Source organism: Camelus ferus, chromosome 16, assembly GCF_009834535.1.
Source record: "Camelus ferus isolate YT-003-E chromosome 16, BCGSAC_Cfer_1.0, whole genome shotgun sequence".
NCBI lineage: Eukaryota > Metazoa > Chordata > Mammalia > Artiodactyla > Camelidae > Camelus > Camelus ferus.
In genome coordinates this window covers 38,355,184-38,366,716 of record NC_045711.1, presented here as the reverse complement: position 1 = coordinate 38,366,716, position 11,533 = coordinate 38,355,184, and the positions used below count along the sequence as shown (strand labels likewise).

Below are 11,533 nucleotides of genomic sequence, written 5' to 3'. Positions count from 1 at the left end.
AAATATTTCCCAGTCTACGCTGAAGCTAGGTTTGGCCATGTGACTCTAGTTCTGGCTAACAGAATGTAGGCAGAACTGTGTATGAATTCCCAGGAAAGGTGCTTAAAGAAAGAGGTGTCTTTTAAAGATTTTTAAAAATTGCCATTCCTTTTTAAAAACTGTTTCTACTTCCCACAGGCTTGCATACAGATGAAGTGGCTAGCATTCCAATAGCCATCTTAGACTCTGAGCGTCCTTGGAAATGAAAACCAAGTATAGCAGAGCAACAAAATAAAAAAACCTCAGTCCATGACACCACGGAGTGCCAAACCAGAAAACCTCTGGGCTTCCTCCACTTGAGACAGAAATCTATTTCTATTTTATTTCAGTTACCATCATTTGGGGATTTTCTGTTTCTTGCAGCTGAACATAATCCTAACTAAAATGACAGAAAGTTATATCCTATTTAATTCTTCTACTTGATAATTAGAGAAAAATAAAGTACTGTATTTTAAAAAGTAAAGATAAACAATGGGAATTAAGATGCAGTAAGTATGGAGATGCTGGTTGCACACACTGTGAATATTCTAAATGTCACTGAATTGTTCCCTTCAAATGGTTAATTTTATATGTTGTATGAATTTTACCTCAATAAATTAAATTTAAAAATACCGCAACACAGAAATTAAATGACGTAGTTCAAGAAATCCAAAAAACGAAACTCTCCTAAGTAACTTCAGAATCAAAAAGAAAAAATAAAAATGTTAATCAAAGTCTACTTAGAAAATGATCATTAGAACAGCACACATCTAAACGAATCAGAATGTGGCCAAAGTATGAGTAATGGCATATTCAAAGCCATAAAGCCTTTAAGTAAACTAATAAAAAACAAATGAACATAAAAGATCAACACATGTAGAAAAACAAAACAAGTCCAAGAAAAATAAAAGGAAGAAAATAAACATTAAAATAAAAATTAATGAATTAGAAGACAATAAATATAAGAGCTAGTCTTCGAAAACTAAGAAATAACTACTGCTAACAAATTAAAGAAAAAAATCAGATAACATAGAAATATAATTAGAAATGGAAAGCAGATAAAATAATGTATTCTTAATTTTTAATTAGTGAAGAGATTTTAAAAATGTGAAGATTTCAGAGAAATGGATGATTTTTTGGATATTATAAGTCAACAAAGTTGACACAAAAAGTGATGAAAAGGTTTCACATCCTGATTGTGGTGATATTATACTACTGTATATTTTTGTCAAAACTCATCCAACTAAACACATTGGTGGACTATTTACTGTATATATTTATGTTATATATCAATAATCCTGCCTAAAAATTTGACATTAGAACTAAAAATTCTGAAAAGATACACAATAAAAGAAGAAACAGAAAAAGGAGGTGTCAGTGTTTTTCTTTCCAAAACTTCTATAGTCTGAGATGCCTTATAGATAATAAGTTCCTTCAATTCACTTACTTATTCAGCCAATAAATGCTTATCAGTGGTACAGGGAAGGATCCATTCTCTAGGCACTGTTCTAAGCACTGGGGAGTAATACAGTGAATAAAATCAAAGTTTTACATTCTAGTTGGGGACAATAAATAAGCAAAGCAAAAACAAAACAAAATCAGTTGTCAGGTAGGTGATGGTAAGTGTTAAGAAGAAAAATAAAGTCCAGTAATGGGACAGAGAGTGTCTGGGATAGATTGTTCATTTTTATAGATTACTGGTAAAAAATTTTCTGATAAGGCTGGCTCCTGAACAGGAATTTGAAGGACATTAGAAAGTAAATACACTGTAGGATAATGATGAATGCAACAGAAGTGCAAAGGCCCAGAGGCATGAGTTGTTTCATATAACTAAAGAATAAGTAGGGCAGTTTGGCCAGTAAGGAGTAAGTGAACATGAGAGTGGTGGGAGATGTCAAGGCAATGAGAAATCAGAAAAAAGACATATAACTTTTGAAAAAGAGGTAACACTGTCATTATTTGAAGTGAATATACTTAGAAAATCCAAAGTGACTAGCTAAAAACACAGAATTAATAAGAGAATTTAATGTGACAGCTGGATATAAATAAGTTAGCTCTTCCCAAGTACTATTTAGAAGATATAATGGAAAAAAATCCCATTCACTATAGCAAGAAAATTAATGAAAAATTGTGGGAGACATAAAAATAATTGATATTTAGAGAATACTTTGTTCTAATAAGAAAATAAGAATAAATAAATAAAGAAAACTTATACCAATGTTCAAAATCTTTGAAAAATTTTTAAAGTGAATGTAATTCCAATCAAACACCATGAGGAGTGCTCGTTTTTGGCAGTACATATACTAAAACTGGAACAATACAGAGAAGATTAACATAGCTCCTGTACAAGGATAACCAGCAAATTTGTGATGTGTTCCGTATCTTTTACTGTATATTTGAAAGTTGCTAAGAGAGTAAATCTTAAAAGTATCATCACAAGAAAAAGAAATTTTTAACTATGTGTGGTGATGGATGTTAACTAGACTTATTGTTGCGATTACTTTGCATTATATCCACATAACTAATCATACTGTACACCTGAAACTAATGTTAACATGTTAATTACATCTCAATTAAAAAAAATACCATGAGGATTTTGCAGGGGGAGTTAAAAGTATTTAAAATTATTCTGAAGTTTGCATAAAGCATAAGTAGGTAGGAAAAGCCAAAGGTATACTACAAAAAATACATTAAAGAAATGTGTGTAAACTCACATCACTAGTATTAAAACATATTACAAAGCTAAGGTAACTAAAACAGTAAAGTTATGTTTCAAGAATAGAAAAAAAAAAACCAGATGCTAGTATGCATCTGTATCTCTCTACATAGATTTTAGCATAGCATTTATCTATCTATCAATCATATGATGAAGCTCAACTTTTAGTTAACTAGGGACAAAATAAATTATTTAATAAATGATGCTATTTTATAAACCATTTTGAAAAATTAAGTTAGATCTCTATCTCACATAATTCAGGAAAATAAATTCCAGATAATAATTTTAATAATAATAATTTTTCAAAAAGTGAAATAATGAGAAGAAAACATGATTATTCACTTGGTTTGAGGTTAGGAAGATTTTTCTAAGCATAAAAACAAATTTCATAAAGAAAAAAATGGAAACATCTGGCTACACAAGATTTTAAATCACTTACATTTGAGAAAAATCTCATAAATAATGAAAGGTAAGGGACAAACTGTATAAAGTATTCTTAATATAAATGATTGGAAAAGGGTTCCAACCCTTCTTAGAAAGCCCTTTTCCAAAAAAAAATAAGTGAAAACTATTCCAAAAAGAAAAGGGGGGGAGGGGGGCAAAGGATGTTAGCCGTTAACTCCCTAAGAAGATATACAAATGGCAACGGCAATGCTCAAAAGTACCTGAAAATTTCTCTTTTAAACATTTAAAAAATGAGTTTATTAACTGTAGTAGTAATTCTCATTATTTCAAAGACCCACTTTATTTTTGACCTTAAAAAGGAGTAACTCAACTTGCTCACTATATTTATCATTTACTGCAAAAAATATCTACCATTCTTGATTCCAAGTGTTGTTCTGGCTATTTAAATTTAAAAAAAACAAACAAACTGATGCAAGACTTGAAGTCTGAAGATTCGCCATCCTTAAAGATATTCAAAAGAATGTGCCATGGATTCCAGAAAGCAGAGGTTCCAAAACTCTAAGTGGTAGAAATAGCACTAATATACATGTGGACAAATTTCTAAGTCAGCCAGTGCAGGAGTTCTGCTTCCAACGTGACTAAATAAGTTCCTACTGGATCAAATTTCCTGTGAATAACAATGATAAATTCTGGGCAAGATTACAAAACAAATATCCGAAGGCACTAGAGAGTGAACTAAAGCAGGCAGATTTGTGAGAGGTATTGACACTCAGAAGAAGGAACTGGGGCAGTCAACTTTCTCCCCTCCTCCCAATCTACAGGTTGAGGGCAGGCCACAGTTTATGGCCCCATACAGCACAGCTAAAACTGTGCTGAAAAATCTAGTCTTTAGTAGCCTGCAGAAACAAAGGACAAAGTTCGGTACAATCACAGCTGCTAAAAAGCAAGGGAGGAAATCTCATAAAGAGGGTAGCCAGAGAGAGGAAGCCCCATATTCTGTGTATACACAATACTCGAATTTCTGGCTGACCTCTGAACCATGCATGTGTAGATTAAATGTAAAAACAAACCAAAAAAGCAGACAAATAGAATGGATGTCTGACCTCCTACAGTTTGAGTTCAGTCAACTGAACTGCCTCATACACTAAAGCATCAATCCTCTCTGGAGGAATAAAACAAAATCCATATGACATTCATAATTCCAGGATAAAATCAAAAATTGCTCAATATACAAAGAAACAGGAAAATGTGACCTATTCAAGAAAAGATAGTAAACAGAGACCAACTCTGAAACGACACAGTTGTTAGGATTAACAGTAAAATTACTGAAAAAGTTACCATCATGCTGTTCAATGAGATAAAGGAAAAACATTGAAATAAATGAAAAGATAGGAAATCTCAGCAGAGAAACAGAAGCTATGAAGAAGAACCAAATGGAAATTTTAGAACTGAAACAAAACAACCCAATGATCCAATATCAGAAATAAGAAAGTCACTGGATGGGCTTAAAGGAAATGGAGACAACAAAGAAGTGAGTAAATTTGAAGTCAGAACAACAGAAATCATCCAATCTAAAGAGAAAAAGAAAAAGAAAAAAATTAATAAAGCCTCTGAGATTTGGGAGACAATGGCAAAAGGCCTAATGTATGTGTAACTGAATCCCAGAAAAAGAGAGAGACTGGAGCAGAAAAAAATAACTTCAGTAACATGTCTGAAAGTTACCCAGATTTAGTAGAAAACATTTTACAGATTCAAGAACATAGTGAGCCCCAAAGCAGGATAAATACAAAGAGAATCATGTCTAGACATATCACAGCCAAACTGCTGAAAACTAGGTAGAGAAAATCTACAAAGCAGAGAAAAATGACCCATCACATATAAAGATCATATATAGAGAACAACAATTTAACAAGTGTTGATGTCTTATCAGAAACTGTACAGGCCATAAGACAATGGATGAACATATTCAAATTACTGAAAATTTTCTACATCCAGTGACAACATCTTTAAAGAAGGAAGTGAAATAAAGACATTTTCCAATAAAAGAATACTCAGAATTTATAGCAAATTTGCCCTAGAAGAAAAGCCAAAAGCTCTTCAAGCTAAAAGAAAATGTAAATATCTGGGTAAATACAAACAACAGTTTTTCTACTCTCTTAAATTAAAAAAGATATATAGATATGTTTATAGCAAAAATTATAACATTTTACAAACTGGATATCAACATTCTAAAGAATGAAGTTGGTTCCTTACCTAACACCATACATAAAAATTAACCCAACATCGGTAAAAGACCTAAACTTAAAAGCTAAAACTTATCACCTCACACCAGTCAGGATGGCCATCATTTAAAAATCCACAAATGACAAATGCTGGAGAGGCTGTGGAGAAAGGGGAACCCTCCTATACTGCTAGTGGGAATGCAGTTTGGTGCAGCCACTATGGAAAACAGTATGGAGATTCCTCAAAAGACTAGGAATAGACTTACTATAGGACCCAGGAATCCCACTCCTGGGCATATATCCAGAAGGAACCCTACTTCAGGATGACACCTGCACCCCAATGTCCATAGCATCACTATTTACGATAGCCAAGTCATGGAAACAGCCTAAATGTCCATCAACGGATGACTGGATAAAGAAGATGTGGTATATTTATACAATGGAATACTATTCAGCCATAAAAACTGACAACATAACACCATTTGCAGCAACATGGATGCTCCTGGAGAATGTCATTCTAAATGAAGTAAGCCAGAAAGAGAAAGAAAAATACCATATGAGGTCGCTCATATGTGGAATCTAAAAAACAAAAACAAAAACAAAAAAACAAAGCATAAATACAAAACAGAAATAGACTCATAGACATAAAATACAAACTTGTGGTTGCCAAGGGGGAGGAGGGTGGGAAGGGATAGACGGGATTTCAAAACTGTAGAATAGATAAACAAGATTCTACTGTATAGCACAGGGAAATAAACACAAGATCTTATGGTAACTCACAGAGAAAAAAATGTGACAATGAATATATATATGTTCATGTATAACTGAAAAATTGTGCTCTACACTGGAATTTGACACAACATTGTAAAATGATTATAAATCAATAAAAAATGTTTTAAAAGAAAGCTAAAACTATAAAATTCTTAGAATAAAACAGGAGAAAATCTTTATGACTTGGCAATGATTTCTTGCATATGACACCAAAAGCACGTGCAACAAAATAAAAACAGATAAAATGGTAAATTTTATGTTACGTATATTTTAACACACACACACACACAGCCTTATCAGCACAGGGATTTAGCATTATTTAAAATGTTTGCTAATATTAAGTTAGTAGGGATAAAATTTGCATGTCTTTGAAGCAAAAAAACAAAAACAACTTTGTAACAATGTCATGTGGGGCTTATAATATATACAGTATATAATATACACATGTATGTTATAGTATACAATACATACCATATAATAACCATAATAATAAAAGACAGAGCAATGCGTAACTGGAACTGTATGGTTGCAAGGTTTCCACATTTTATGTGAACTGGTACAACAGTAACTATCTAGTCTGAAAAGTTAAGGATGTATAATATACAAAGCCACCACTCAAAAACTGTAAACAGAAACAGCTAAAATACCAATAAATAAGTTAAAATGGAATTCTAAAAAAAAAAAATCAAATAATCTAAAAGAAGTCAGGAAAGTAGGTATAAGAGGTACAAAAGGAAGAAAAAAATCAGAAGGGACAACCAGAAAACAAGTAACAAAATTGTAAACCTAAATCAGCCACAGAGATAATTACCTTAAATGTTAATACTCCAATTTAAAAGGAGGAGATTATCAGCATGTATTAAAAAGTAAGACTCAAATATATGCTGTCAATAAGAGACACATTTTATATATAAAGACACAGACTGGTTACAAGCAAATGGATGGGAAAAGATACACCATGCAAATAATAAATATTAGAAAGCTGGAGTGATTATATTAAATATCAGAAAAAAACTGGTTTCAGGGCATTGCAAGAGACGAAAGAGGGACATTTTCACAATAATAAAACGGTCAATTCATCAGGAAGATGTAACACTCATAATGGTGTATGTGCCTAGTAACAGAGCTTCAAAATATAGGAAATAAAAATGGACAAATTAAAGGGAAGAACATAAAACCCACAATCATACTTGGAGATTTTAACACTCCTCTCTCAGAAATTAATAGAGCAACTACATAAAATATAAGCAAAGACACAGAGGATCTCAACACTATCAACCACCTTGACCTAACTGATACCTATAAAAACTACACCCACCATACAAGATACATTCTTTTCATTTTACATAACAGCATGTTCTTCAAGATAGATATGTGCGAAGCCATAAAACATGTCTCAATAAATTTAAAAGGACTGAAATAATGCCGAGTATGCTCTCTGATCACAATGGAATTAAATTAGGAATCAATAACAATAAGACATCCAGGAAAATCCAAAATATTTGGAAATTAAACCCCAGACTTCTAAATAATCTGTATGTCACTACACACAGATCCTACAGACATCCAAATGATAGTAAGACATTATTATGAACCATTTTATGCCAATAAGTTTGACAACTTAGATTTAACACCAATATTACATAAACTCTTTCAAAAAATGGAGGAGGAGAAGGAAGTTGAACTTTCCAAGTCATTTAATGAGGTCAGCATAACTCTAATGCCAGAACCTGACAAGATATAACAACAACATTATAAATATTCCTCGTGAACACAGACACAAAGATCTTTACCAAAATACTTGCAAATCCAATGCAGCAAAGAGGGTTTATTCAAGTAATGCAAGCTTGTTTAAACATTTAAAAAATCAATCAGTGACTCTTAAAACTTAACAATAAGAAAACAACCCAATTAAAAAACGGGCAAAAGATCTGAACAGACACCTCACTAGACTAAGTGTACAGATGGCAAACATATAGAAAGATGCTCAACATCCTAAGCCATTAAAAACTGCAAATTAAAATGATAATTAGATACACTACATACCTATCAGAATGGCTAAAATCCAGAATACAGAAAATACCAAATGCTAGTGAGGCTGTGGAGCACCAGGAACTTTTATCTACCTAAACGAGTTGAAAACTTATGTCCACACAAAAATGTTTATAGCGGCTTTATTCATAATTGCCAAAACTTGGAAGCAATCAAGATGTTCAACAGGTGAATGGATAAAGAAACTGTGGTACATCTATTCAATGGAATATTACTCAGGAATGAAAAGAAGCTATTAAGGCACAAAACAACCTTAAGTGTATACCAAGTGAAAGAAGCCAATCTGAAAAGACTACCAATGATTCTGAAGGTTGTATGATTCCAACTATATGACACTCTGGAAAAAGGCAAAACTATAGAGACAGTAGTAAGATCAGTGGTTGCCAGAGGCTAGAGGAGATGAAGGGAAGGATGAATAGGTGGAGCACAGGGTTATTTTTAGGGCAGTGAAACTATGTTGTATGATACTATAATGGTGAATAATATCATTATAGATTTGTCAAAACCCACAGAACATACAACACAAAGAGTGAACCCTAATGTAAACTATGGACTTCAGTTGATAACAATGTATCAATATTTGCTCATCAGCTTTAACAAATGAGCTACACTAATACAAAATGTTAATAGGATAAACTATTGTGCAGGGATGGGGGAGAGTGTATATGACTTGAGTTTTCAAGCTCTCAAAAAGTAATAGCCATAAAAGAAAAACACGATAAATTAGATTTCATCAAAAGTAAAAAATTCTGTTCAACAAGACACTGTTAAGAAAATAAGCAGGCAAGCCATGGATTGAGTGAAAACATTCACAAAACATATATATCTGACAAAGTACTTGTATACAGAATACATAAAGAAATCTTTTAACTCAGTAACAAGAAAACAAACAAGTCAATTAAAGAAAATGGACAAAAGATCTAAGACAGATCCTTCACAAAGAAGATATACAGATGGTTAATAAGGACAAGGAAAAGTATATAAATTCTATATTAGTCATCAGGGAAATGCAAATTAAAACCCAGACCATATACCATTCCCCTTTCCCGAATGAGGATGTGGAGCAACCGGAACTCTTATGCACTGCTGGAGTGTAATATGGCACAATCATCTTTGGAAAAAGGTCTAACAGTCTCCAGTAAAAAGCATACATCTACCCATGTGACTCAGCAGTTCCAATCCTAGACATTTATCCAAGAGAAAACACATGTTCACAAAAAGATCTATGTATAACTATTCATAGCAACTTTATTCATAATAGAACCAAACTGGAAATAGCCATCAATCAATCAATTAAAGAATGGATAAACTATGACATATTCATAAAATGGAACACTACTCAGCAATAAAAAAGAATAAACTGCTGATAAATGTGACAACATGGAGGAATCTCAAAAACTTTATGCTAAATGAAAGAAGCCTTACTCAAAAGAGTATATGCTATAAGGTGCCATTTTTATGAAGTTCTGAAAAATGCAAATCTAATCCATGATGTTCCCCAGAGATTGCCTCTGGGAGTAAAAGTGGAGATAAGAGAGCATAATAATGAGATTCTATATTTTGATAGGTTTTGGGTTACATAGGTCCATGTATTTGCCAGAAGCTAGCAAAGGGACACTTAATATTTGTCTATATCATTGTATGTAAATTTTACCTCAAATGAAAAAGCCATGAACAAATACTGAACTTTAGTTAATGATATATATGCATGCAGAAGGATTAAGAGAAAGTGAATTGATGACACAGATCAAAAAGAAACTGATAAAAAAAGAAAAAAGAGAAAGAAAAATACCATATGATTATCACTTATATGTGGAATCTAAAAAAAGAAAAAAAAAAACAACCTTATTTACAAAACAGAAACAGACTTGCAGACATAGAAAACAAACTTATGGTTACTGAGGGGGAAGAGGGTGGAAGGGGATAAATCAGGAGTTCAAGATTTGCAGATACTGACTACTATATATAAAATAGATAAACAACAAGTTTATACTGTATAGCACAGGGAACTATATTTAATATCTTGTAGTAACTTATGGTTAAAAAGAGTATGAAATGAATATACGTATGCTCCTATATGACTGAAGTACTGTGCTGTACACCAGAAATTGGAACAACATTGCAAACTGACTATAGTCCAATAAAAATATATTTTAAAAAAAAAGAAACTGATGATGGATGGAGATGCATGGACAGACACATGACAAAGTAAGTACAGTTAGATGAAAATGGACAGAATCTAGATGCTGAGGATAAGCGAGCTCATTGTACAACTTTGCAGTGTAGTAAAATGTTGGAAATCAATTATAACACTAGAAAATAAGACAGTGTACATTTGGATGCAGTCGACATGGCTGTTTGTATTAAAAAAAGAAAATCTGTCTTTATCCCTGTTGCCTTCAGTAAATGGCTGTCTCACTAGTTATTAAGAAAAACAGAGTTAAGTGTCAGAATGCTGCTTTTGCCACCTAAAGGAAGCCTTCAGTTGTTTATGTCATAATGCTGGCTCTTACATAAATCCTCAAGTTTGAAAGGCTAGAAATGTTGAAAATGGAGAGGCAGTTTCAATACCCAGAAGGCAGGGCTGGGAACTGAGAGATATAAATCTGGCTCTGGCACTGGGTGGGGAGGGGGCAATGGCTAAGCTAAGTCAGAAGTGGCCAGTCACAGAGAGAGAACCTCTCCAGCTCCAGCAGTTCTCTGTCTGGACGTCAGCCCCACATACTGGCTTAAAACCTCAAGAAACTAGAAGATCTCACCAGTGGGATCAGCCAGAGCAGCTGAAACACGTTCCTGTAAACAATAAATGTTTATCTGGGCAGATAACCTGGCAGATAGCCGTGTCCTGATCTTAGGCAACTTGAAACCCCGCAATGGGAGGCTGAGCACAGAAGGGTCCTTTGCCTTTGCCACACGGATAGGAAAGCAGAGATGGAAGGTGGTCCTGGCTCCTACTACAAGAGAGGCAGCAGGAAGCCACTCTGCAAGTGCCAGCTTCTTCTCTCCTGGGCGATGGCCAGATTCCCTTAAATACAGAGGGTGGGGACAGAGAAGTCAAGTCAACCAACACTAAACAATGCCACCGCATGAAGCTGGCTGTTACACCACAGCCCTGAAGGTATGAGGAGCTCTGGCGTGTTTGGCTGCTGCCACAGGAACCACACTGGCCGAGGGCTTCCCCGGGTCTGGGTGGGAGGCTCGTCACTGACTCCGGCCACACACACAGGCTCAGTCGCCACCTCGGTCAGTGGCAAACAGCTGCTGAGAGGGGAGGGGCAGACCCAGTGGTGCTGTGCTCTGCGCACAGCAAAATCTACCACTTTAGGAGACTCCAGACAGATTCATAAGA

The 11,533-nt window shown here is 34.0% G+C and overlaps 1 protein-coding gene and 1 non-coding gene across 4 annotated transcripts in view; one reads left to right on the top strand and one right to left on the bottom strand.

Moving 5' to 3' along the window:
* The window catches only part of SMG6 (SMG6 nonsense mediated mRNA decay factor), a 191,333-nt gene that overhangs the window by 45,259 nt on the left and 134,541 nt on the right, over positions 1–11,533 (bottom strand). The gene's annotated exons all lie outside the window — the stretch shown is intronic.
* Positions 2,297–2,404, top strand: LOC116656944. Its single transcript, XR_004311947.1, has one exon. It is a non-coding gene; the product is annotated as a U6 spliceosomal RNA (small nuclear RNA).